The sequence below is a fragment of the Thalassophryne amazonica genome, chromosome 1 (assembly GCF_902500255.1).
Source record: "Thalassophryne amazonica chromosome 1, fThaAma1.1, whole genome shotgun sequence".
In the NCBI taxonomy this organism is placed as follows: domain Eukaryota; kingdom Metazoa; phylum Chordata; class Actinopteri; order Batrachoidiformes; family Batrachoididae; genus Thalassophryne; species Thalassophryne amazonica.
Genome location: NC_047103.1, coordinates 59,303,801 through 59,328,962, shown reverse-complemented (window position 1 = coordinate 59,328,962; position 25,162 = coordinate 59,303,801). Strand labels below are relative to the sequence as shown.

Genomic DNA, 25,162 nt, shown 5'->3' with positions numbered 1-25,162 from the left:
GCTTTTGGAAGGCGCGGGTTCGAGTCTTGTGGGTGGTATGTTTTTATTTTATTTTTTTATTCTACAAAAGCGGCGCAGTGTGGTCCCACAGGTACCAGCTGTTTTTTTTTTCCACATATGTGGCACGATGTGGTGCACCACCTCTCACTGCTCCTGCTCGAAAGACACTGTCGCATGCATGAACTCTTGAACTCTTGAACCGGGATCGTGCACATCTGCCCTTCGGCACAATGTTTTGTGGTGCGCAAATTCAAACTGTTTTGCACTGTTTTGCCGTTTCTGACTGAACTTCACACTGTTTGTGCAGGGGCCTTAAAATTGTCAAATTGTCTGTTTAGAACACATTTAGTGTATCATTTGAGACTTAATCCATTAGGTACAATCTTGTTATCCAAAGCACCAAAAACCATGTCACTTACACTTTTAAGTTTCATTTAACTTCAAAACCACACATATGTTAGGGCCCCTCACACATAGCATGAATAAGTGGGAATCAGGGCGAATCACGGTGAAACAGCCCGAATCAGTGAACCCCAAAAACACCGAGCCGACGTTGGGAGGGACGCATGGTTGGGCAGGCATGAACGATCCTGCTGCGATGGTTTCATGCACACTCATGCGCATGCATGAACACAGTGTGAGCAGCTGGAGGAACCACATGCGCCACTTATGTGGAGATAAAAAAAAAAAAAAACAGCTGGAACGACTGGAACCACATCGTGGCACTTATGTGGACATAAAAAATCAAAACCAGCTGGAACCTGTGGAACCACATCATGCCGCTTATGTGGAGATAAAACAAACATAAAAACCAGCTGGAACATGTGGAACCACATCGTGCCGCTTATGTGGAGCTATAACAAAAATAAAAACCAGCTGGAGCATGTGGAACCACATCACGCTACTTATGTGGCGGTGAAAAAAAAACAGCTGGAACGTGTGGAACCACATCACACCGCTTATGTGAAGATAAAAAAAACAAAACAGCCGAAACGTGTGGAACCACATCGCGCAACAAAAAGTAAAACTACACACCATTAAAAAACACCGCAATGTCCAATATTTAGTCCATCTTATCGAACAGACAATACAAGTATCATCCCTCTGCCTCTCTATATGACCCATGGTCACAGACGTACAGTACAGTCATGAAATTACATGAATGAAGCAGTGCGCTCTTATTATGTCTGATTATGTCCAGCTGGGTATATATAATATAAATAATTTCTACAATCACCGGACACTGATAGATTAGATATTGGTATATAATTAGTGAAAATCACTGGGTTGATATAAATAATAAATAAAAGGGGACCCAATACAAAACCCTGCGGTTAAATAACCCTGGTTAGATAAAAATAATGCTACTTGTGGGATTGGAATATGCAATTTACAAAAGCGCTAATTAACAGACGGAAACTTTACCATTGCACTAATGGAGCAGCTCTCATTTCTAGAAATCTGGCCAATTTTCTTAAATCCTCCAAACTGCGACTATCCAGGGTTGGGACCAGGAAGCAGAGTTGTAGTCTTACACACCTTTCTGCAGCTTCTCTCCCCCTGCCATCCCCTCATTACCCCTCATTACCCCATTATCAATTCCGCTTATCAATCCATTTCCAATTGTGAATTTTCTGTGTACTAAAAGTAAGCTTTACAGGTTTTCTATGTCAACAACATTTTAAATTGGTCACTGGATCATTGATTTCTGGACATAAATAAGAATAAATAAAAATCTGTAGTTTTTGTCAAAACCATTTCCTTTCAGACATTTTGGCATGAATGTCTCGCCATACCTCTGAGCTGAGCTCAGCTGGCTGCTGCACGTCAGCACAGGACGTCTCATTTGGGAGGAAAAAAAACACATTTTGATCAGTTGCAGTTTGTTTGAATTGCAACATTTGGAAAGAGGTGTCATTTGATTTAAACGGCGTTTCGCTTTGAAGTTATTAATTCCGACTGGACTCTATCGTTCTAACTTAACAGAACAGAGGACGATTCTCTTTCTTTTTCACAAGACAGGAGTCCCACTTAGTGACGTTAATCCACACAAAAGTGACTCACGATTGACATATTCAGGGATGAAAGTGGTGAAAAACAAAAAAAGCTTAAACCCAGAATTACCTTGACCGAAACAAACTGTCATTAAACTTAAATAAGACAGGTATAAAGTGGAGGTGTCAAAGTCACTAGGCATTCACGGGAAACAGTTATTTATTTCTATATTAATTTATTTATCTTCATTGTTAGTTGGTTTTATCTTTTCTCTTATGTTTTGTTTTATCCTGCTAAAAGATACATCCTAAGATGCACTGGGACACATCTTCAGTGATGTTCCGGAGCTCATCGGACGTTTCGGATCTTTCAACATCATACGCCCTCTCTCCGGCGACCCAGCCAGGGAAGATCAGACCCTGGCTTGTGTCCCAGTAGCATTTGCCCACAGATCGCTCCTCCTGATCCAAAGCCATCTGGAGGCTCTTTCTGCTGCCTTGACTTGATGGCTTTCCGTTTTGCAGCCCTGTGATGCCAAGCAGCGAGTACACCTTGCATAGTGAGCGGCCAGCAAAACCCCTACACCCCACTTCAATGGGCTCGCAGCGTGCTTTCCATCCTCTTCTTTGGCACTGCTCGACCAGCTCCTGGTACTTTGACCGCTTACGCTCATTTGCCTCCTCTATGTGATCCTCCCAGGGAACTGTCAGCTCAATCAATAGCACCTGCCTTGAGGAAACTGACGAGAGCACGATGTCTGGCCTCAAAGCAGTTATTGCGACATAGTCTGGGAACTTGAGCTGTTTGTCCAAATCCACTCGTAGATCCCAGTCAACAGCTGAGGTGAGAAGGCTAGCTACAGGTTTGGGTGTGACTGAGGCTGCTCTCCAGCCCTGATGAAGGTGATGCTCCTTCTGCCCGGTTGTTGCCTGGTGCTGTAGTTTTTATCCACTGCTTTAGAGAGAGTCTCTGCAATAGACTTCAGCACCTGGTCGTGCCGCCAACGGTATCGGCCCTCTCCCAAGGCTATCGAGCAGCTGCTCAGAATATGTTCCAGGGAGCCTCTCCTAGAGCACAGTGCACAAGCCGGAGAGTTACCAATGCCCCAGAGGTGGAGATTAGATGGGCTGGGCAGGAGTTTATCAGGTTCTTTTGAAGAAAATTGTAGCTTTATTATTTATTATTAGTATTGTTGCTGTTGTTGTTGCTGCTATTATTATTAATAATATATAAATAAAAATAAATTAAAAAATATAAAAATTTTTAATACATTTGACTCTTTTACAACAACAAATGCTGGGCCATTAATTATTCAGAAAACAAATGCACACAAACGTGCTGAGATGCGAACAGCTTAATGGTAACTTTAATATTGAAAACGCCAAAGACATGCTAACCCGTTAGCACCGGTCCCGTTATTAAGTTACAAATACATCTATCAACTGTTTCAGAAGACCATAAAAGGTTGGTTTAACATAAAAAGGGTAAATATTACTCGCAGACATATGTTCTTTAGGGTTTTAGTAGGGAAAATTAAGATAAAGCAAAATAAAACAAGAACCAATGAAGCAACAGATTGAAGCACTGCTTCATTGGTTCAAGGTTCAAAGCAAAGCCGCACTGCAGAAACAGTTGATTACAGACCGCTGTAGGGTCTGTAATCAGTGTTATATATGGTATGGGATTTTGCCAACTTCTGATTGGCCCATTCGCCACTTTCTGAGCTGTACCACATGCCGAGTTGACCACTGGTGGAGCCAAGTACACCTCGCATGCAGTGTAGCACTAGCCAATCGAGCAACGCCTTCTATCGATAACGCCCAATCAGATAACGCGATACAACGCCTACTTTGGCTGTCAGTTTGTTGACAAGATTCTACATGATGCCTGTGCATTATTTCACAAAGACTATTCCCTATTAAGTTTCACACAGACCCACTTGGAGTTGCGTCGTGCGTCGTCATGATGACGCCGTGTACACAATGCAGTAAAAACTAAGAGCACAGAAAAAAAACTGCTGGCTGCAGCTGCTGCAGCAGCTCCTCGGTCTTCTCTCACAAATGTGTTTAAATACAGTCCATAAAAGTCCTCCTCACAGATTGACTGCCAGAGACAGGACATGTCCATGTTCAGTAAAAAGTCTGGACATCTCCAGTCTACTCACGAACGATTCGTTCGTGCGTGCACATGTGAACAGTTAAAAGAAAAAAAGGCTGCCTGCACTCCTCACTCTCCGCAAACTCTCTCATCACTGTGTTAAAGAAAGGACGGACATAGGTCCTGCTCACAGACTGATTGTCAGAGACGGGACATGTCCACGTCAAGTATAACTCCAGACATCTCCACATTTACTCTCAGATGGTTCGTTTGCATGCGTACGCCGCGCATCTCACGCACGCATCTTGCGGTCAAAGTAGGAAAGATAAATTATAACAGAACTCAGAGCGCAGACCTGCAGCTCAGCACAAATATAAACTAGAAGATAAATCAGAGTGCACAGTCTGTCTGCAGCGCACACCTGATTCAGTCATTCCTGCGTCGTCATGACACCACAGGAAGCTTGAGGCAGCCCGGTGTGAAAGGGGCTTTAGAGATTGTGCTCATGAAGTATTTTGGACCTGTTGGTGCAGTATGACAGTAATAGTAAAGAGCTGAAACTTGAGATTGATTTTCAGTTTTAGTATGTTTGACAAACTCCCAATTTTCTTGTTTACCATATAATAAAACAGTTATAGATTTTTGATTTCAGTGTACCCGTGATTATCCTGACCAGGTACACCTCATCAAAAGTCTGTAATTGTATATAAAGAAATGATCATTTTCCTGACAAACACCCCCAAAAACACACATTCGCCACATTCATCACTCTTCATACTTATGGCTCATGAATCATTGTGCTTCTCTCCGACTTTTTAATTCCTGGACTTTCAAGCGAACAGATGGGATTTAGCCTGTTAGCATTAGAAGTTAGCGTTGTATTTCTTGTGAATTGTCTGAAATGCCACTCCAAATTCCCTTTCTTAAGTAAAGCCACATTTAAATTGCAGATAAGACAGATGGATTTGTCATTTGAATAAATGAAAAAATAATAGGATGAAATTATAATTTTTCTTATCCACCATAGAAGAAGAACTCTTCTTTTACTCTGGTGTTTAACGGCAGCCGGCATCCTTGTTGGTGCATTGCTGCCACCTGCTGCATCGGTCCGTTATAGCAGCACTAAATCCTCAAGTTTTTTTTCATGAGATCGACTGGAACTCAGCCCGCGATCAACCGATCGACCGGTTGGGCACGCCAGGTCTATATGCTAACATCTACGGCTATGACTAAACTCTTCTACAATCCTAAAGCGTATCTGTCAACATCTGAAAACTGACTTCTGCTGAAAAGTGCAGCATGCTGTTCATGGCATTATGGATGTATATATTTATAGTGGAGATTTAAAGAGGTGATTGAACGGTGAGTCTTTGAACGCACTGCCTTGTGCACCCATTCAGTGACCACTGCGCTCAATGCTCTGTCCGGTCAATCTCATCCTGCTGCAATGAAGTTACCCACAGCTCAAAAAAAAACAAAAAAAAAATAAATAACACAATCTGTATTATATTTCCTGTAGCCTGCTATCAAAATAACTGAGTTCCACAGTCAAGCAGAAATATTTTTTTCAAGAGTTTCTTGTGACAAACTGAGCTTGTCCATGCTCACAAGAAATTTAATCTTCCAGGGAGCCTACATAAAGAAATATGCCCCCTACTGGACAGGATCTTTTCATAATGCTCTGCAGCGGAGTACAGAAAATTGAGTAGTTTAATCACGAGCACTTCTAAATCCTCTTGGAGAGTTTAATTTATGTAATGGCATTCTTGGCAAGGCAAAACTTCTTTAGAGCAGCCATTGCGACAGTTCCTCAATTGTCTAATTGTGGTGTATTTTAGCTCGTTAGTGGTCTTTCTGATTTCAGCAAAGGTCCATACATCATTTATGTCACTTACAGCCTGTTATAATAACACATTTGGCACAAAGTCAGACATTGTTGATATGGATTGATATTGTTTCTGCCATTGGCAACAAGCTCTGGGTCAGACTCAATAGTCTTCAGGATTTGCTCTCTTTGTGTTTTCTGTAGCTACGTCTTCAGTGTTATTTATGATCTTACAATGACGATTGCAAATGAAACATTTGAGTGATTGCCAGTTTGTTGAGGTGTTGTTTGGGGCATTTTGTTGAGTGAGTAATGGCCTCTGTGGAGTAACTGTAGTATAAAACGGCTATGTGTCCCAATAAGGTAATTATTGAGGCTCCTGGCTTTAAATGGTGTCAACTCCTCACTGATTGTAATCCTTTTGATTGACAACAGGGATTGTGGTTGTAGTTTCTGCTGTAGTCTTCATTTCTTCATAGTATGTCTCCTTCATGTTGTTGCTGCATTCTCCTGTCTCTCTTTATTTTACTTTTGTTTTGATTGGCCTTTCATTAATGTCTTTGGGAGCTGCCCCCCACTGCTGCATAGTACATGTCCTACATATCAATTCAATCAATCAAATCAATTTTATTTATATAGCGCCAAATCACAACAAACAGTTGCCCCAAGGCGCTTTATATTGCAAGGCAAAAGCCATACAATAATTACAGAAAAAACCCCAACGGTCAAAACGACCCCCTGTGAGCAAGCACTTGGCGACAGTGGGAAGGAAAAAACTCTCTTTTAACAGGAAGAAACCTCCAGCAGAACCAGGCTCAGGGAGGGGCAGTCTTCTGCTGGGACTGGTTGGGGCTGAGGGGAGAGAATCAGGAAAAAGACATGCTGTGGAGGGGAGCAGAGATCAATCAGCAATGATTAAATGCAGAGTGGTGCATACAGAGCAAAAAGAGAAAGAAACACTCAGTGCATCATGGGAACCCCCCAGCAGTCTACGTCTATAGCAGCATAACTAAGGGATGGTTCAGGGTCACCTGATCCAGCCCTAACTATAAGCTTTAGCAAAAAGGAAAGTTTTAAGCCTAATCTTAAAAGTAGAGAGGTTGTCTGTCGCCCTGATCCGAATTGGGAGCTGGTTCCAGAGGAGAGGAGCCTGAAAGCTGAAGGCTCTGCCTCCCATTCTACTCTTAAAACCCTAGGAACTACAAGTAAGCCTGCAGTCTGAGAGCGAAGCGCTCTATTGGGGTGATATGGTACTATGAGGTCCCTAAGATAAGATGGACCTGATTATTCAAAACCTTATAAGTAAGAAGAAGAATTTTAAATTCTATTCTAGAATTAAACAGGAAGCCAATGAAGAGAGGCCAATATGGGTGAAATATGCTCTCTCCTTCTAGTACCCGTCAGTACTCTAGCTGCAGCATTTTGAATTAACTGAAGGCTTTTCAGGGAACTTTTAGGACAACCTGATAATAATGAATTACAGTAGTCCAGCCTAGAGGAAATAAATGCATGAATTAGTTTTTCAGCATCACTCTGAGACAAGACCTTTCTAATTTTAGAGATATTGCGCAAATGCAAAAAAGCAGTCCTACATATTTGCTTAATATGCGCATTGAATGACATATCCTGATAAAAAATGACTCCAAGATTTCTCACAGTGTTACTAGAGGTCAGGGTAATGCCATCCAGAGTAAGGATCTGGTTAGACACCATGTTTCTAAGATTTGTGGGCCAAGTACAATAACTTCAGTTTTATCTGAATTTAAAAGCAGGAAATTAGAGGTCATCCAGGTCTTTATGTCTGTAAGACATTCCTGCAGTTTAACTAATTGGTGTGTGTCCTCTGGCTTCATGGATAGATAAAGCTGGGTATCATCTGCGTAACAATGAAAATTTAAGCAATGCTTTCTAATAATACTGCCTAAATAAAATTGGTCCTAGCACAGAACCTTGTGGAACTCCATAATTAACCTTAGTCTGTGAAGAAGACTCCCCATTTACATGAACAAATTGTAATCTATTAGATAAATATGATTCAAACCACTGCAGCGCAGTGCCTTTAATACCTATGGTATGCTCTAATCTCTGTAATAAAATTTTATGGTCACAGTATCAAAAGCAGCACTGAGGTCTAACAGAACAAGCACAGAGATGAGTCCACTGTCTGAGGCCATAAGAAGATCATTTGTAACCTTCACTAATGCTGTTTCTGTACTATGATGAATTCTAAAACCTGACTGAAACTCTTCAAATAGACCATTCCTCTGCAGATGCTCAGTTAGCTGTTTTACAACTACCCTTTCAAGAATTTTTGAGAGAAAAGGAAGGTTGGAGATTGGCCTATAATTAGCTAAGATAGCTGGGTCAAGTGATGGCTTTTTAAGTAATGGTTTAATTACTGCCACCTTAAAAGCCTGTGGTACATAGCCAACTAATAAAGATAGATTGATCATATTTAAGATCGAAGCATTAATTAATGGTAGGGCTTCCTTGAGCAGCCTGGTAGGAATGGGGTCTAATAGACATGTTGATGGTTTGGAGGAAGTAACTAATGAAAATAACTCAGACAGAACAATCGGAGAGAAAGAGTCTAACCAAATACCAGCATCACTGAAAGCAGCCAAAGATAATGATATGTCTTTGGGATGGGAGATATCTCTTCTCCCTTTTCATAACCTCTCATTAATGCCGTATCATCTCTCTGTAATGTTTCCTAAAACAGCTATCCTCCCATGACATAATTATTAGCATTCTCCTAAGGCACCACATCTTCAATAACTCGCAGCTCCTCTTGATGTTGTATACCTTATACTCTTACCCTTACATCTATCTATAGGCTAACCTAGAAAACATATAACAAGCTCAACAGACTTAATTTCAAGTGAATGCTGATGTTTCTTCTCATGAATTATTATAAAAACCAAACTTTGCCTTTATCATTTCTTCTTTGGTGTCTTCACCTGCCTTCTCATCTTCAGTTATTGTGTTCCCAAGGAACTGATGTTGCTTGAGACCTTTATTTTTTAACCTCCGCCAACAAAATTGGGTAGAGGTTATGTTTTTGCCTTGTTTGTTGTTTGATTGTTTGTGAACAGCCTGAGAATTGTTTTTACAGAGGATTCATTATCTGATAGGCAAGAACTGATTCAATTTTCAAGTTCATAGGTCAAAGGTCAAAGTCAGGAAAAAATCTTTGAAATTGGAAAAATCCGTGTCCTTTGAACAAATTCTCAAAAATTCATAACTCTGTCAAAAAAGATTGAATATTTGAGAGCAGTATGTAGGATGGTATCCTTTATCGATTGATAAAGTTTGATCCGGTGTCACCGACCAACGGTGCTCCCTAAAAATCGGTCCGCCCTGCCTTCACTTTGCATGCGTCATTTCAGAGCTCAGCAGCATCATTTCTGAGCATTGCCAAGCGTTTCACTGATTAATACCTTGTTTCTGCTTAAAACGTCACTCCAGTCATCATCTGTCTCAGTGACAGTACAGTGAGGAAAATAAGTATTTGAACACCCTTGAGATTTTGCACGTTCTCCCACTTAGAAATCATGGAGGGGTCTGAAATTTTCATCTTAGGTGGCATGTCTACTGTGAGAGACATAATCTAAAAAAAAAAAATCCGGAAATCACAATGTATGATTTTTTAATAATTTATTTGTATGTTACTGCTGCAAATAGTATTTGAACACCTGTAACAATCAATGTTAATATTTGGTACAGTTGCCTTTGTTTACAATTACAGAGGTGAAACATTTCCTGTAGTTTCTCACCAGGTTTGCACCACGCAACAGGGATTTTGGTCCACTCCTCCATACAGCTCTTCTCTAGATCTTTCAGGTTTGGAGTTTCAGCTCCCTCCAAAGATTTTCTATAGAGTTCAGGTCTGCAGACTGGCCAGGCCACTCCAGGACCTTGAAATGCTTCTTACGGAGCCCCTCCTTAGTTGCTCTGGCTGTGTGTTTGGGTCATTGTCATGCTGGAAGATCCAGCCATGACCCATATTCAATGCTCTTACTGAGGGAAGGCGGTTGTTTGCCAAAATCTCGCAATACATGACCCCATCCATCCTCCCTTCAATACGGTGCAGTCGTCCTGTCCCCTTTTCAGAAGAGCACCCCAGAGTATGATGTTTCCACCCCCATGCTTCACGGTTGGATGGTTTTCTTGGGGTTGTTCTCATCATCTAAACATGGTAAGTGGAGTTGATTCCAAAAAGCTCTATTCTGGTCTCATCTGACCACATGACCTTCTCCCGTGCCTCCTCTGGATTATCCAGATGGTCACTGGTGAATTTCAAACGGGCCTGGACATGTGCTGGCTTGAACAGGGGGACCTTACTGCCCTGCAGGATTTTAAACCATGACAGCATCATGTGTTACTCATGTAATCTTTGTGGACTGTGGTACCAGCTCTCTTCAGGTCATTGACCAGGTCCTCCTGTGTAGTTCTGAGCTTTCTCTGAATCATCCTTACCCCACAAAGTGAGATCTTGCATGGAATCCCAGACCGAGGGAGATTGACAGTCATCTTGTGTTTCTTCCACTTTCTAATAAATAATCATAACAGTTGTTGTCTTCTACCAAGCTGCTTGCCTGTTGTCCTGTAGTCCATCCCAGCCTTGTGCAGGTCTACAGTTTTGTCCCTGGTGTCCTTAGACAGCTCTTTGGTCTTGGCTGTGGTGGACAGGTTGGAGTGTGATTGATTGAGTGTGTGAACAGGTGTCTTTTATACAGGTAACAAGTTCAAACAGGTGCAGTTAATACAGGTAAAGAGTTCAGAATAGAGGGCTTCTTAAAGAAAAATTAACAGGTCTGTGAGAACCAGAATTCTTGCTGGTTGGTAGGTGTTCAAATACTTATTTGCAGCAGTAACATGCAGTAAATTATTAAAAAATCATGCATTGTGATTATTTTTAGATTATGTCTCTCACAGTGGACATGCACCTAAGATGAAAATTTCAGACCCCTCCATGATTTCTAAGTGTGAGAACTTGCAAAACCACAGGGTGTTCAAATACTTATTTTCCTCAGTGTATCTGAAGCTTTTGTACAACAATCATTTCCACATAATTCATAATAAAAGAGGGCGGACCGATCAGCTGCAGCCGCTCCTACGTCCAGTTCAGCATGTCAGTGTAACGACTCATTCAAATAACTTATACTTTTCTTAATTTGATGTACTGGATGTTTGTAGATGCTTTCAGAGAAAACCTGTTACATGCACTACTGACAGCAAACTGATCTGTATGTACAGAACGCAGAGATTGTAATTGTGATTGTGATCAGTGGTATATTAAAAGCTTTGTTTTAATGGTTCTCTGGCTTTACACACACAGTTATTTTGAGTAAATATTTAGAAACACTTTAGCTGTCACCCATCACGCATGCAGAGAATTCACCCTCAGTCTGAACCTAATTAGACTCTACTTTTCACCTTCTTTTACCCTGACCTGATGTTCTCACTGCAGGATGGCTTCTGCACTGAACAAAAATATCAATGCAACACTTTGTTTTTGCTCCCATCGTTCATGACCTGAACTCAAAGATCTAAAACATTTTCTATATACACAAAAGACCTATTTCTCTCAAATATTGTTTACAGATCTGTCTAAATCTGTGTTAGTGAGCACTTCTCCTTTGCCGATATAATCCATCCCACCTCACATATGTGTGAGGTGGGATGTGTGTGGCATATCAAGATACTGATTAGACAGCATGATTACTGGTGTGCCTTAGGCTGCTCACGCCTTAGGCTGGTCACAGGTGTGCCTTACACTGGGTGGATTCAAGTGGTAACCTTGAATGGTCTCGGTTGAAGCCCATCAGGCAGAAGAAAAGGTTGCAGTTCCTTGACTGTCCACTTGAGGCTGGCGTCCCTGGTAAAGTCGACTCCAGGTGCTGGAAAGGAGGGTTCGGCCACTAGTCGATCCTCAGATTGAAGAGGAAAAATGTGGATGCCATCCTGGTCGTGGAACAACTGACCAGCTCTTCACTCTCACAAGTGTGCCTGGGAGTATGCCCATCCAGTCTACATGTGTTTTGTGGACTTTGAGAAGGCCTATGACTCACAATTTGGCACTTCCTGTTTCAATGTACACTTGCCACTGAATTCTCACGAGATTCCATAAGATCTTGTCTATTGTTAATTCAGGAAGTGTCGATCCAGGAAGTGTTCAACATTTGACAATTCCTGCTTCACTGTGGACTCAAAATTTGGCAATTTCTGTTTGGGACTCAGTGTACCATGAGTGAGCTTTGCACCGCTGCGCGTGGTCTTCTCTTGTATACGGCCTGTATACAAGGATCTGTCACCCATCACAGAACGATATGTATAAAGCGTATCTGTCAACATCTGAAAACTGACTTCTGCTGAACGTGTCGTATTGTGCACTAATATATGAAATGCTCTATTTACCTAATCTAGTTATGGTATGTCAACCAGTCCAACAAAACATGGGTGTTTTAATGGGAAACTTTAATTGTAAGAATATTACACATTGCTTTTCCCATTAAAATGATCAGCTTTTGTAGATCTGGTTTACATATTCTGATTCTGATTCTGACATATATTTATAGCATATAATTTTTTAATTAATTAATACAACATCTCATTGTTAGATTGTATTATTTCCACTTTTGATGCATAGGTTTTTTTTAAGCCACTGTGTAGCTGTAAGCCACTCGCTTTATACTGTATTAACACTGTATATACATAATTTTATGCAGTCTTTCATTCACATGATTTTTTTCTATTCTTTTTTTTCTCCTGTCCTTTTGGGTCATTTTTCTGTGCCATCTGCACTGGTTTACATCCACAGTCTAGCAGGTGGCTTCCTCAGTCAGCTTCACATAACAGTATATGAAGCAGATCACACGCTTTGCAGTTTACCACAGAGCTGCAGCTGTGCCGCCTCTCCTCCCACAGACACCTGCTATAAACATTCACAACCCCCAAAGCATTCTTTTCTATCAGTTACCCTACAGTCACATTAGCTACAAGCGACAGCAATCGACAGAGGCAAAGCTGTGACTTGCCATTCATTTTCAAACAGAGTGGGTGTTTCACAGTGGCAAGAGACAATGGCTGCTCTGCAGCCACCTAGGTGGGGCCAAAATAGACCAGAAGTCTAGTTTAAATTTGATTACATTAGATCGAACTTTATTGATCCCTTGGGAAGACTCCCTTAGGGAAACTGAAGTACCAGAAGCATTGTATAGCAGCACACAGGGTAAGAAGCACACAGAGTATCAAAAGTGAAAGTAAAAAAAGAAAAACAGTTTGCAAATATAAATGCACAATATAAATACCAGACACACTGATTAATGCTGGTTTACTGGCTACTATACTGTTCCTCTTATTGTCATTCCCATCTTCTGTCTTCCTGTTATTTCTCCTCCCCCTGAGTGAGGAGTTGTACAGTCTGATGGCCTGAGGGACAAAGGAGTTTTTCAGTGTAAAACAGGGAAAAAGAGTGGTTGGTCTGGTTATCTCAATAAAGTTGAAAAATATTGAGGGTGCTCTTGGAAAAAGCGGATACCAGATAACAAAAACAAATGCAGTCCAGGCACTCTAAAAATATTTCAGGCTGTTTGTCCTGCACTTGTGAAGGAGCAGTCTGTGACTGAAGAGGCTCCTCTGGTTGCTGATGACGGTGTGCAGAGGGTGACTGGCATCATCCATAATGTCCAGCAGTTTGTCTATTGTTCTCTTCTCTGCCACCGTCACCAGAGAGGACAGCTTCATGCCAACCACAGAGCCAGCCCACGTGATCAGTTTGTCCAGCCTGGACGTGTCCTTCTTGGATGTGCTGCCAACCAGCACACCACGGTGTAAAAGAGGACGCTGGCTACTACAGATAGAACAGAACATCCACAGGAGTTTCCTGCAGATGTTAAATGACCACAACCTCCTCAGAAAGTACAGCCTGCTCTGTCCCTAAGGTTACATGATAATGCCTTTTAAGAAAATCTACATTTTTCAAATTGCTCATATTTGCTCGTCTTTGCATAAATGAAAATTATATTGTAAATCAGAGATCACTGCTGTTTTTAACTTTGATCTTTTTAACTACTTTTTCTGCAGCAAAGCATTTTTGCATGACAAAGCTTTTGTTTTATTCTGTCAAGATGTGTGTTGCATGTTTTTACAGTGTTCTTATGGTGTCCTTTTGTTGTTTAAAGACATTAATGTGTACTTTTTTATTTATCTAAATCTATACCCCTAGTTATACATATACACACACACACACAAACTCCCAAAACAAAGCTACACATTGCCTAGAATTTTTTTTGGTGCTTTGCACTCTTTATTATTGTGTTTCCAGGCTTGTCCAAAGCCTAGGCTTATACTTTCCAGAATATAGTAATTAAATAGCTGTAGGCACGTCACCTCAGTGTTAACATGATAACTACTACAACTGTCTTGTAACAAATTAAAATGGCACATAATGAGGATAAACTCACTGCAAACACAAAGCAACTTTGTTCTGACCAAGCAATATTTCATGAACGAACGTGTCTGCCACCTGCTGGGTAGTTAGTGGATGATGGATTAAGGGCAGGCGTTTATTTGTTTAAAAGGGATAATGTATATAAATTAGACTGAGCACTTGAGTCCATCATATAAATGTGTGAGGGTTAGCAATGCAAGGCAGGTCAGGGAAGTTATTTTACCCCTGCAGGTATGTTTATGGTTCAAAGCATGCAAAAAAAAAAATGTATCACATGTAGAGAACCAAACACACACACACACAAGAACATACTGGCACTGAAGCACAAATAACTGATAAAGGGATGATATAGCATGACATCAGACAAAGGAATATCAGCACATTCATTCATTCATTTCCTATAACCACTTATTCCATTTAAGGGAGACGGAGGGGCTATAGCCTATCCTAGCAGTCACTGGGGAGCAGGTGGCGTACACCCTGCACAGGCCACTACTCTATTGCAGAGCCATATATAGAGAGACAAAGACATTCACACACTCACTCACACCTCCTATCAATTTAAAGTCTCCAAGTCAACCTGCATGTCTGAGGAAGCCACAGCATCCAGGGAGAACCCACAAAACACTGGGAGAACACGCAAACTCCACACAGAAAGACCAGGTAGGAAAGGAGAACCCAGGACCTTTGTGCTGTGATGTAACACCACTAACTACTAAACCACCATGCCGCCCAGAATAAGCACATAGAAGGCACAAATGTACAAACACTAAGAAGAGCACACATAACAACAATAAGTAAAAATAAAGGGTTCCTTGTCAGTGAGTGACAGACTGTGTTTAAGTCAGGGAAGTAAACTGTTACTTTCCAATTTCTTTTGAAATAACCTGGTCAGATCTTCACCCAGTCCTGCAGAAAGGATTTTCTATGAAACCAGAAAAAGAGAGATGGTCAATTTAGCTACACTCTGAATGGGACCTAGAAATTTACGAAAGGAGATATTTACCAAACCAGAAAGCTAAACCAGACGGTATGGTGGTGTAAGTGGCTTGCATGCTTACTGCCTCCCATCAAGGAAATCCCTGGTTCAAGGCCAGCTGTGCTCCATGTTCTACTCATCAGGAGTCACATCAGAAAGGCAGCCTCCATAAAACATGCGCCAAAGCAACATTTGGATCCATACAGGATCCGCTGCGATGACCCCGTATAAATTAAATAAATTAGTTTTGAGAAATAAACTGTTACTTTTTGATTGATTCACAACAGTTACGCTTTGGCACTCAAATAACACAGTCATGTATCCTCACAGTCCTTTGGAAAGGAATTTGTATCAATGTACATAGCTAAAGCAGGCACATCTTCATTCTCTCTCTGTCCGTCCTGCATTTGAAGTTATGTGAAGCTTGAAAATGAGCTTGTTTATCAGTCTTTGTTTTTTAATTTCCCAAGCTTAGGTCTGGTGACTACCAGGGGCACAGCTGAGTTTTTGTTAATACTTTGCTGTCAAGACAACAGAAATATTTTGTGGAAAGCTGATACCTCCACCTAAAAAAAAAAAAAAAAAAAGGTGAAATGACATTCAGGGCTGGGTTTAAGCCCTGAATGGTAATCCTCAGAAAGGGGTTAACCCTGATCAAATAATATATAATCTAGGATTTAGACTGGACTACAGAGGAAACATTATTTCTCTACAGAAAATACAAATCTGGGCTTTAACATGGTGTCCAATAAAGCTCAGAGCTGCTTGTACTTTTATAAGTTGTATGCTCTTAGTGATATAAAATGTACCCAACACACTGCAGACAATCACCCATCTGCTCAATTCTTTTCCCTTTTTTTCCTCTTTTTTAATGGTTTTCAGATCTGAGTTATCTTTATCGTCCTGCTGCTGTTGCTCCTGTGTGATTAGGAGGAAAACTTGGATTAGTGATGATTTTGGTTTGAGAACAGGAAGTAGACTTTTACCACCTTAGAGTACTTACCGTCGTGGTCAGATCTGGTGCAGGAGCTCTGACGTAACAGCAGAGTGACTACAAGCACACATCACAGCATCAGTGTCTCTGATGTCAGCCCGTAAAGTGACAGATCTTGTGGGACTTTCTTTGAAGGCAACATGCTCGAGTAATTTAACCACGGCAGCATTTCAGATAACTCCAGACGCATACCAGCTGCTTTACTCAAGAGCTCAGACATCTGTCAAACTACATGGTAAATCACTCTCTTTATTAGGGTTCTAGGTTACAGTTAAAGTAAATTATTTTTCATCATACTTCTTCAAGCTTCTCTTGAATTGTTTTTCCTGATCTGTTTCATTGGGATAAAACTAGTTTTGAGTGGCTTCTAAAATAATGTTTACTGCTGCTTTAGAAATGCTTTAAACATGTTTTAAGTATATTTAAATCATGTATTGCCTTATTTTGAAGGGATTTTAAAAAGTAGTAGTCTTGGTAACCTCCAGAAGTAAAGTTTAGAAATGAAAGAAACTGTGAAGCCAATATGCGACTGATGTGATTTTTGATCATATGTGCTTTGTTCTGTTGAAAAAAAAATCTATATATATATACAATGTTTGAGGTGTGGTCTTAACAGACATTCTTTTGTCACAATAGTGCCATGGAGGTTGGCTTTGCAAGGTAACAAGATATTTTTTAAAACAGCAATTGCATAGACGGGGTTTATTTCAAGAATGATTGGTGCAAAGCAGCAACAACAACAAAAACAAAAAATCCACACACACAGGGTTTTGGACTTTCTACCATCATTAGTGAAATAAATGCCATCTGAACAAGCACTATTTAAAAAGAATATCTTCAACAACATTAAGCAACAGCAGGTGGAGAGTGGGCAGACGAGGGCCACACCATCCACAACGAGAATGTTCATCACAGGTGTCTCTGAGGGGAGCTCCTGCTCCAGAGCAGTGCACCACCACAGACAACATGTGGTGTGCCGCGAATGAAATTCACCCAGTGGGGGCTGATAGGTGTGGTGGAGTGATCGTGTGTGTGTGTGTGTGTGTGTGTGTGTGTGTGTGTGTGTGTGTGTGTGTGTGTGTGTGTGTGTGTGTGTGTGTGTGTGTGTGTGTGTGTGTGTGTGTGTGTGTGTGTGTGTGAGTGAGTGAGTGACAGACAGAGAGAGATCGAGTGCAGCTCAAAATTTGACATGTCTGAATACTGAATGTAATAGGAATAACGTGTGTCAACATCTGACCTCATCATTCATTCCCCCAAGCCTTGTGTCATCTCAGTTGGAACTTGTCTGCATTTAGTTTAATGTTCTATTGTTTGCATTGGTTCAGAAACCATCTCAGTTTGTCATTATGGTCCCATTCAGCTGCTTCTGGTGTCTCATCTTGACCTGTGATCAGCACATCATCAGTGGTAATGTACAGACCTGGCAGATCCTCCAGAACTTGTGTGAGCGTTCTCTCAAAGATCTCTGGAGCTGTACTTATCTCCGTTGGCATCCTTAGTCAGCTATAGTGTCCAAAAGGGGTGGAGAATGTTGACTCCCCTTCTAGCTTGATATGCCAGAACCCATTTTTTACGTCACACAGTGTAAAAACCTTTTCTTTAGATAGGTCCAGAAGTATGTCCTCAGTTGTTGGTAATGGTAAGTTACTGTGTTTTATTGCTTGGATCAATACATAGTCTTGGTTTTCCATTCTGCTTTTTGTACTACAACCAGCCCACTAATCCAGTCTGTGCTGCTCTCCACTAGTGTCATGATTCCTGCAGTTGAAGTGGCTTTGACATGGGGACTGGAACATGTCTCTTTGGTAGCTTTACAGACTTCACAGTGCTGTCCACCTCTATTTTGTGTTGTCCCTCAAGACAACCGTTTCCTGTGAACACCTCTGCATATTCTCTTTTTATCTGCACTGTTTACATGCAAGCCTTTCTGAGATGACAATGCTATCGATTGCTATAATGTTCTCGTGCTGCACCTTTGTCCGTTTCATGGCCTTGCTGGCTCTTTTGCCAAGCAGGGGCACAGTGCCATCCTTGTTCACCACGTGAAACTCCAACTGGTCAAGTTTTTGGTTTCTTGGGTTGTGTAGATTTACATTGCATTTCCCCAGTGGCCTCAGTTTGGTTTTTTGATATATATTACGAGTACAGTCTTTGTGGTTTCAAGTCTTGTGCTGGAATTCAGTCAACTGATCTGGATAATATTACAGCTGGCACCACTGTCAGTTTGGAATTTTACTATCTCCTTATCCAGAAGCATGCCTGCAAAGAGCTGATTATCACTCCCTTTTCTAGTGTCCACTGCATTCACATTCTCTGTCCCTGTTTCAGTAACAAAGAGGATTTGTTAGTATTCATTCACTCTGACATTCGATAATATTATGCAAAAGTTTCATTTTCTTTTATTCTGGGCATGTTCTACATTTAGCTGAAAAACTATGCTATTTGCCACATTTTTTGCATTTCTTACCTTATGCTGGGCATTTAACTGTATTGCTTTTTTTCTGGTGTGCAGCTCCTCATGCTGCATGCATTTCCTCCACCATTGGTCTGGAGACAGCTTTACTGTGTCCAGCGTCATGTACTTCTCATGCAGCAGTCTCTCTCTCATCCCTACATCATTTAGTATGTTTTGGTCAGCAATTTCAGTTCTGTAACATACCTGTTAATAGTTTCACTGATCTGGTTTCTTGTTCATGCTAAGGTTGCAGTGGCGGTCAGACTTTTCAATTATGTCCTCCACCTTCCATGCATCTGCAGCTACGTTGACCATCAGTGTGTCCAGTAACTCTCTGCTGCTCTCGTCGACAAGATAACAAAACAGTTTTACCTTCCATCGCTGTCATCAAGTCCACATAAAGAACAGACTTGTCCCTCCAGGTCTTCTATATTTTTGCACGGTTGCAGAATTCAGGCACAGAGTTTGTAGCTGCTCCAATCTCTCCACGTTGCACGGCTCATTCGGGGTCCAAAGAACATCTTTCCCACCCTGTCGGAGTCACTGCTGCACAGTCATGCACCGTGCTCATTAGACAGACGACGTCCACTGCTGCTGCCACCATCTTATGTTCTGCTATATTATAAACTACTGTGACTACAGAATTCTTTGTTCTAACCCAGATGGGTGAATCATTTTATTCAACTCTGACAAGAACGACACATTGTTCCACTCTCCCCTGCATCTGTCTCACCTTTTTGTAACATAAACGTAAATAATAGTTCCTATTATTACAGTATGCTCTCCACTCAGATTGCAATAGCCAATCACAGCTTAGCCTTTCTGTCCATCATTTACCTGTATTTTGGCATGCTTGGCACCAGAAAGTTATGTTGGATCCAAAAGGATCCAAAAAGGCTAGGACCAAAAGTTTTATTGGATCAGTTCCCACTGGCCAATAGCGTTAGAGCTTACTGCCAACAGCTAGCCAATCAGAGCGCGGCATACGAAAGCCAGGAACTAGCTGACAGACGCTGGTTGAAAAAATGGCAACAAACATGTCAACAACAGTAGAAAATCATCTGCCAGCGAGGTTTGCTGAGTTCACAGAGGAGGAACTGGTGGAAATATTGAACTCCAAGGATGCCAAAAACACTAAGAAGGTAGACAAGCATGCTACTGACGTTTTAGAAGCATTCATTGCATCAAAATCGTCGATCACAGCAATTGGAGCTGACTCAATAAACACTGTCACTGGACAGAACTTGACAGGCAAGGGCTTGCAAAGTTGTTACGAAAATTTTTACAACAAAATAAATTGATCTAATTTACTTGACTCTTTGTTGCTTGCTTAATTTGGGAGTGGGGTGGAGAACATAACAATTGATGGATGGCAAGTCGTCCAACATAGAGAAATATTGGATTCAGAAAAGTTATATAATATTTATATAATATAACTTTTCTTCATCCAATATTTCTCTATGTTGGACTCCTTACCATCCATTATTTGTATAATGTTCCTGAAGTGACGTCATATCCATGCTCTGCCTCAATGACAAGTATTGGAAAAGTAGGGCGTGGTTCTCCATCATTTGCATTCTGAGAAGCCAATCTTTGTCAACATTGCACCCAATGACTCAAAATTTCACACATTTTGGAAATGTTGGTTTCTCAGAATGCAAAAGATGGAGAACCACACCTACTTTTTCTGGGTCAGGCTTAAAACCTCTCAGAAGCCCCTCATAAGGGCCCCTTCACACACACTGTGACGTTTGGTCAACGTGCGCACTAAGCAGGAATTGTATGCAAAACATGTAGAATCGTACGTGCCTCTAAAGCCTCGTGCACACCACCGGCTGAAAGACAGAGTGTGCGCTGTGCGAACCCATCGCACCCTCTCGCGGAAGCCAAATTCCAGCTGACACGCACGAACGTCTAACACCGCTCGCATGGCAATTAGAAAATGTGTGGCCAGTCGCACTCTTGGCACAACAGCAGACTGCAGACAACCACTGTCGTACTTTCAGTGAAATTTGTTTAAGCTCCCCACGAGTGTAACTTTGCAAACACACATACTGACACGTGAGTGTGTGCGCTCCACTCACAGGAGGCGTGGCTTCCGACAGGAGCAGCTGAGGGGATCTGTCGTTCTGGACATTCAAGCTGGACAACACCTACTGTGTTTGGACAGACATGGATTAACAACTGTCCACTGTTAGGTGTGTGTGTCTGATTGCTGTACTTACATGGACATAAATAAAAACATATATCTCCATGGCAACAAACTGCAGCAAGTGAGCATGCACACGGAGTGGACATTGACAGCCTGCCAGGTTGAAATGGACCGTCAGATCAGAACACGCAGCAGATGATCTGACCTTCACGTCACCCACGTGAGCTCTGTTCCACATGACGTGGTGTCTGTGCTGCGGCGCACCGTCCACAAGACATGCTTGTTGGGCAGAACATGGCTGACTGGACACACCGGACCAGTAGATGTGGACATCAGAGCACACTGCTTCTCATTCATGTCATTTCATGACCGTATGTCAGTGACCATGGGTCATCACCAGAGGAACAGACGGATCATACTTGTATTGCTCGCTTGATAAATGCGGTGTTTTATATGGTGTGTGTGTGTGGGGGGGGTTTGGAATACTTTCATGTCCTTCCTGATATGAGGCAGATTCCTGCAGCTTTCAATGGACAGTTCCGTAGTTCAGTGGTAAAGTTTCTGACTGGCAATCAGAGCTTTTGGAAGGCGCGGGTTCGAGTCTTGTGGGTGGTATGTTTTTTATTTTATTTTTTTATTCTACAAAAGCGGCGCAGTGTGGTCCCACAGGTACCAGCTGTTTTTTTTTTCCACATATGTGGCACGATGTGGTGCACCTCTCACTGCTCCTGCTCGAAAGACACTGTCGCATGCATGAACTCTTGAACCGGGATCGTGCACATCTGCCCTTCGGCACAATGTTTTGTGGTGCGCAAATTCAAACTGTTTTGCACTGTTTTGCCGTTTCTGACTGAACTTCACACTGTTTGTGCAGGGGCCTTAAAATTGTCAAATTGTCTGTTTAGAACACATTTAGTGTATCATTTGAGACTTAATCCATTAGGTACAATCTTGTTATCCAAAGCACCAAAAACCATGTCACTTACACTTTTAAGTTTCATTTAACTTCAAAACCACACATATGTTAGGGCCCCTCACACATAGCATGAATAAGTGGGAATCAGGGCGAATCACGGTGAAACAGCCCGAATCAGTGAACCCCAAAAACACCGAGCCGACGTTGGGAGGGACGCATGGTTGGGCAGGCATGAACGATCCTGCTGCGATGGTTTCATGCACACTCATGCGCATGCATGAACACAGTGTGAGCAGCTGGAGGAACCACATCGCGCCACTTATGTGGAGATAAAAAAAAAAAAAAAACAGCTGGAACGACTGGAACCACATCGTGGCACTTATGTGGACATAAAAAATCAAAACCAGCTGGAACCTGTGGAACCACATCATGCCGCTTATGTGGAGATAAAACAAACATAAAAACCAGCTGGAACATGTGGAACCACATCGTGCCGCTTATGTGGAGCTATAACAAAAATAAAAACCAGCTGGAGCATGTGGAACCACATCACGCTACTTATGTGGCGGTGAAAAAAAAAACAGCTGGAACGTGTGGAACCACATCACACCGCTTATGTGAAGATAAAAAAAAACAAAACAGCCGAAACGTGTGGAACCACATCGCGCAACAAAAAGTAAAACTACACACCATTAAAAAAACACCGCAATGTCCAATATTTAGTCCATCTTATCGAACAGACAATACAAGTATCATCCCTCTGTGCCTCTCTATATGACCCATGGTCACAGACGTACAGTACAGTCATGAAATTACATGAATGAAGCAGTGCGCTCTTATTATGTCTGATTATGTCCAGCTGGGTATATATAATTATAAATAATTTCTACAATCACCGGACACTGATAGATTAGATATTGGTATATAATTAGTGAAAATCACTGGGTTGATATAAATAATAAATAAAAGGGGACCCAATACAAAACCCTGCGGTTAAATAACCCTGGTTAGATAAAAAATAAATGCTACTTGTGGGATTGGAATATGCAATTTACAAAAGCGCTAATTAACAGACGGAAACTTTACCATTGCACTACAATCACTGTCTTACAACAGGAGCATGAAATGATTAAAATCAACAAAGAGATAAATGTATGTTTTCAAAAAAGAGAAATTAGATGATGTATGGACATGCGGAAGATTGCCTTGCATCAGTAAGAAGTTGGATGTCTAGTAACTTCCTACTTTTAAATTCTGATAAGACTGAAGTTATGGTTCTTGGTCCAGCGAGGTATCGGCATCAATTTGATCAGTTAGCACTTAGCTTAGGTTCGTGTGTTATACATCATACGGATAAAGTGAGGAACCTTGGAGTAATTTTTGATCCTACGTTGTCCTTTGATCTCCACATTAGAGACATTATGAGGACTGCTTTCTTCCATTTACGAAATATAGCGAAGATTCGTCCCATCCTGTCTATGGCTGATGCTGAGACTTTGATTCATGCATTTGTCTCTTCTAGATTGGACTATTGTAATGCTCTATTTTCTGTCTTACCGCAGTCCAGGATTAGGGGTCTTCAACTGCTTCAAAATGCTGCTGCCAGACTTTTGACACAAAGCAGAAAGTTTGACCACATTACACCCATTTTGGTGTCCCTGCACTGGCTTCCGGTTGCTGCAAGATCGGATTTTAAAGTACTGTTATTAGTTTAGAAAATTGTTCATGGACTTGCACCTCCCTATCTGGCTGACCTGGTAAGCCCCTATGTACCAGCTCGGGCCCTGCGTTTTCAGGGTGCAGGACTTTTATGTGTTCCCAGGGTGAATAAAAAGTCTGCCAGTCACAGAGCTTTCTCCTACCGTGCCCCAGCTCTGTGGAATGATCTCCCGGCACACATTCGGCAGTCGGCTACTGTGGAGACTTTTAAGTCACGTTTAAAGACTCATTTGTTTTGCCTGTTTTATCATTAGTGTTATGATGTGTTTTTATTCTTGTATTCTTTTATGGTCATCTTTTTATTTTTTTTTTATTTTTAATTCAGTTTTTTTTGTTTGTTTGTTTGTTTGTTTTATGCTGTGTGAAGCGCCTTGAGATGATTTCATCGTGAATTGGCGCTATATAAATTAATAAATTTGAAAATTTTGATTTGATGTGTGTCAGGCCGGCCCGCAGCCTGCCGAGGTGCGCTGTATATGGCTGCTGCAGCCTGGCGCAAAGGTGAAAGAAGTTTTATGTATTTCCACATGAGGACAGCAGGCAGAGAAATGCCCCTCACGGAGGACAGTTGTAAGTTCATGTCCTTCAAAACACGGTATGTGTTCCCGAACTGGGATGTCCAGGAGCAGAGATCTCAACAGCAGCTGCTGTTGGCAGACACGCCCCCTCTCTGTTCAGCGCCCAGACCAAAGTGTACTCTCTGTTTCTGTGTTATGTGGTCATTCATTTCAGTTACTTGGCATGTAATTATGCATGTAGTTATTGTTGTAATTATTTATATACCTGTCCTGCCAGTGGTCTCTTTGTTTGTAATGTGACACGTCGTGTGCACTGAGCCGTCATTCCCAGCTGTCAGTGTGCTGCAATCAGCTGAGACGTGCCTCGCTGTGCTGTGTGCGCTCAGACATGGCTAGGGCTGTACAATTAACCGAATTTCAATCGCGATATCGATATTTGTATCAAACGATCTCCAAACTCGTATAATCGAGTGAAATGATTTAAGGGCCTTTCATCAGGCCAATCCGTCAACGTGTCCCAAGATGCATGACATCAGACGTGTCGCTTCGGAAGCGGCAAGGGGGCGGGATTGCTACGTCACACTGTCTGTTTCCACAACCTGAAAAAAGTCCAGCGATCGCCTTCTTGAATTTGCCTCGCCTGAACCACAAAAAAGCTTTAAAAAACAGCAGTAGAACGATTCTCCCATCACCTTGCTGGGAGAAGCTTTTTTTCAGCTACTTTTCAGAGTGACGCCAACCGAGGGAGGACTGACGACTTAGTGGGATATCGATCGAACCGCGACAGCGAGCCAATCCGCACGGAGAAGCCGACCTTCAGGCATCATTCCTGGGTAGAGCGAGGCAGGCAGCCGGGGTGATGGAGCAAACCCACTCAGTCCAAAATCTCCCACTTTTTGGATATATGCGAAGTCACAGTTTGCCCAGCGGAGGTTAGTTCTGCAGCTTTTGACGAAATTTCACCACAGATACATATTAGGCCATGGAAGACTCCATTAAATTTGGGAGGTGATCCAGATCCAGATTCTGGATCAAGATTTCACTTTATATAGGCTTT

At 41.8% G+C, this 25,162-nt stretch overlaps 1 protein-coding gene and 1 long non-coding RNA gene across 8 annotated transcripts in view; one reads left to right on the top strand and one right to left on the bottom strand.

Annotated features, from left to right (window-relative positions):
• Positions 1–25,162, top strand: part of cacnb2a (calcium channel, voltage-dependent, beta 2a) — a 282,202-nt gene that overhangs the window by 122,283 nt on the left and 134,757 nt on the right. The window lies entirely within an intron of this gene.
• Positions 814–22,657, bottom strand: LOC117510839. The gene is made up of 3 exons (XR_004560825.1): positions 22,540–22,657; positions 15,137–15,141; positions 814–854 (listed from the first exon to the last, which is right to left on the bottom strand). It is a non-coding gene; the product is annotated as an uncharacterized LOC117510839 (long non-coding RNA).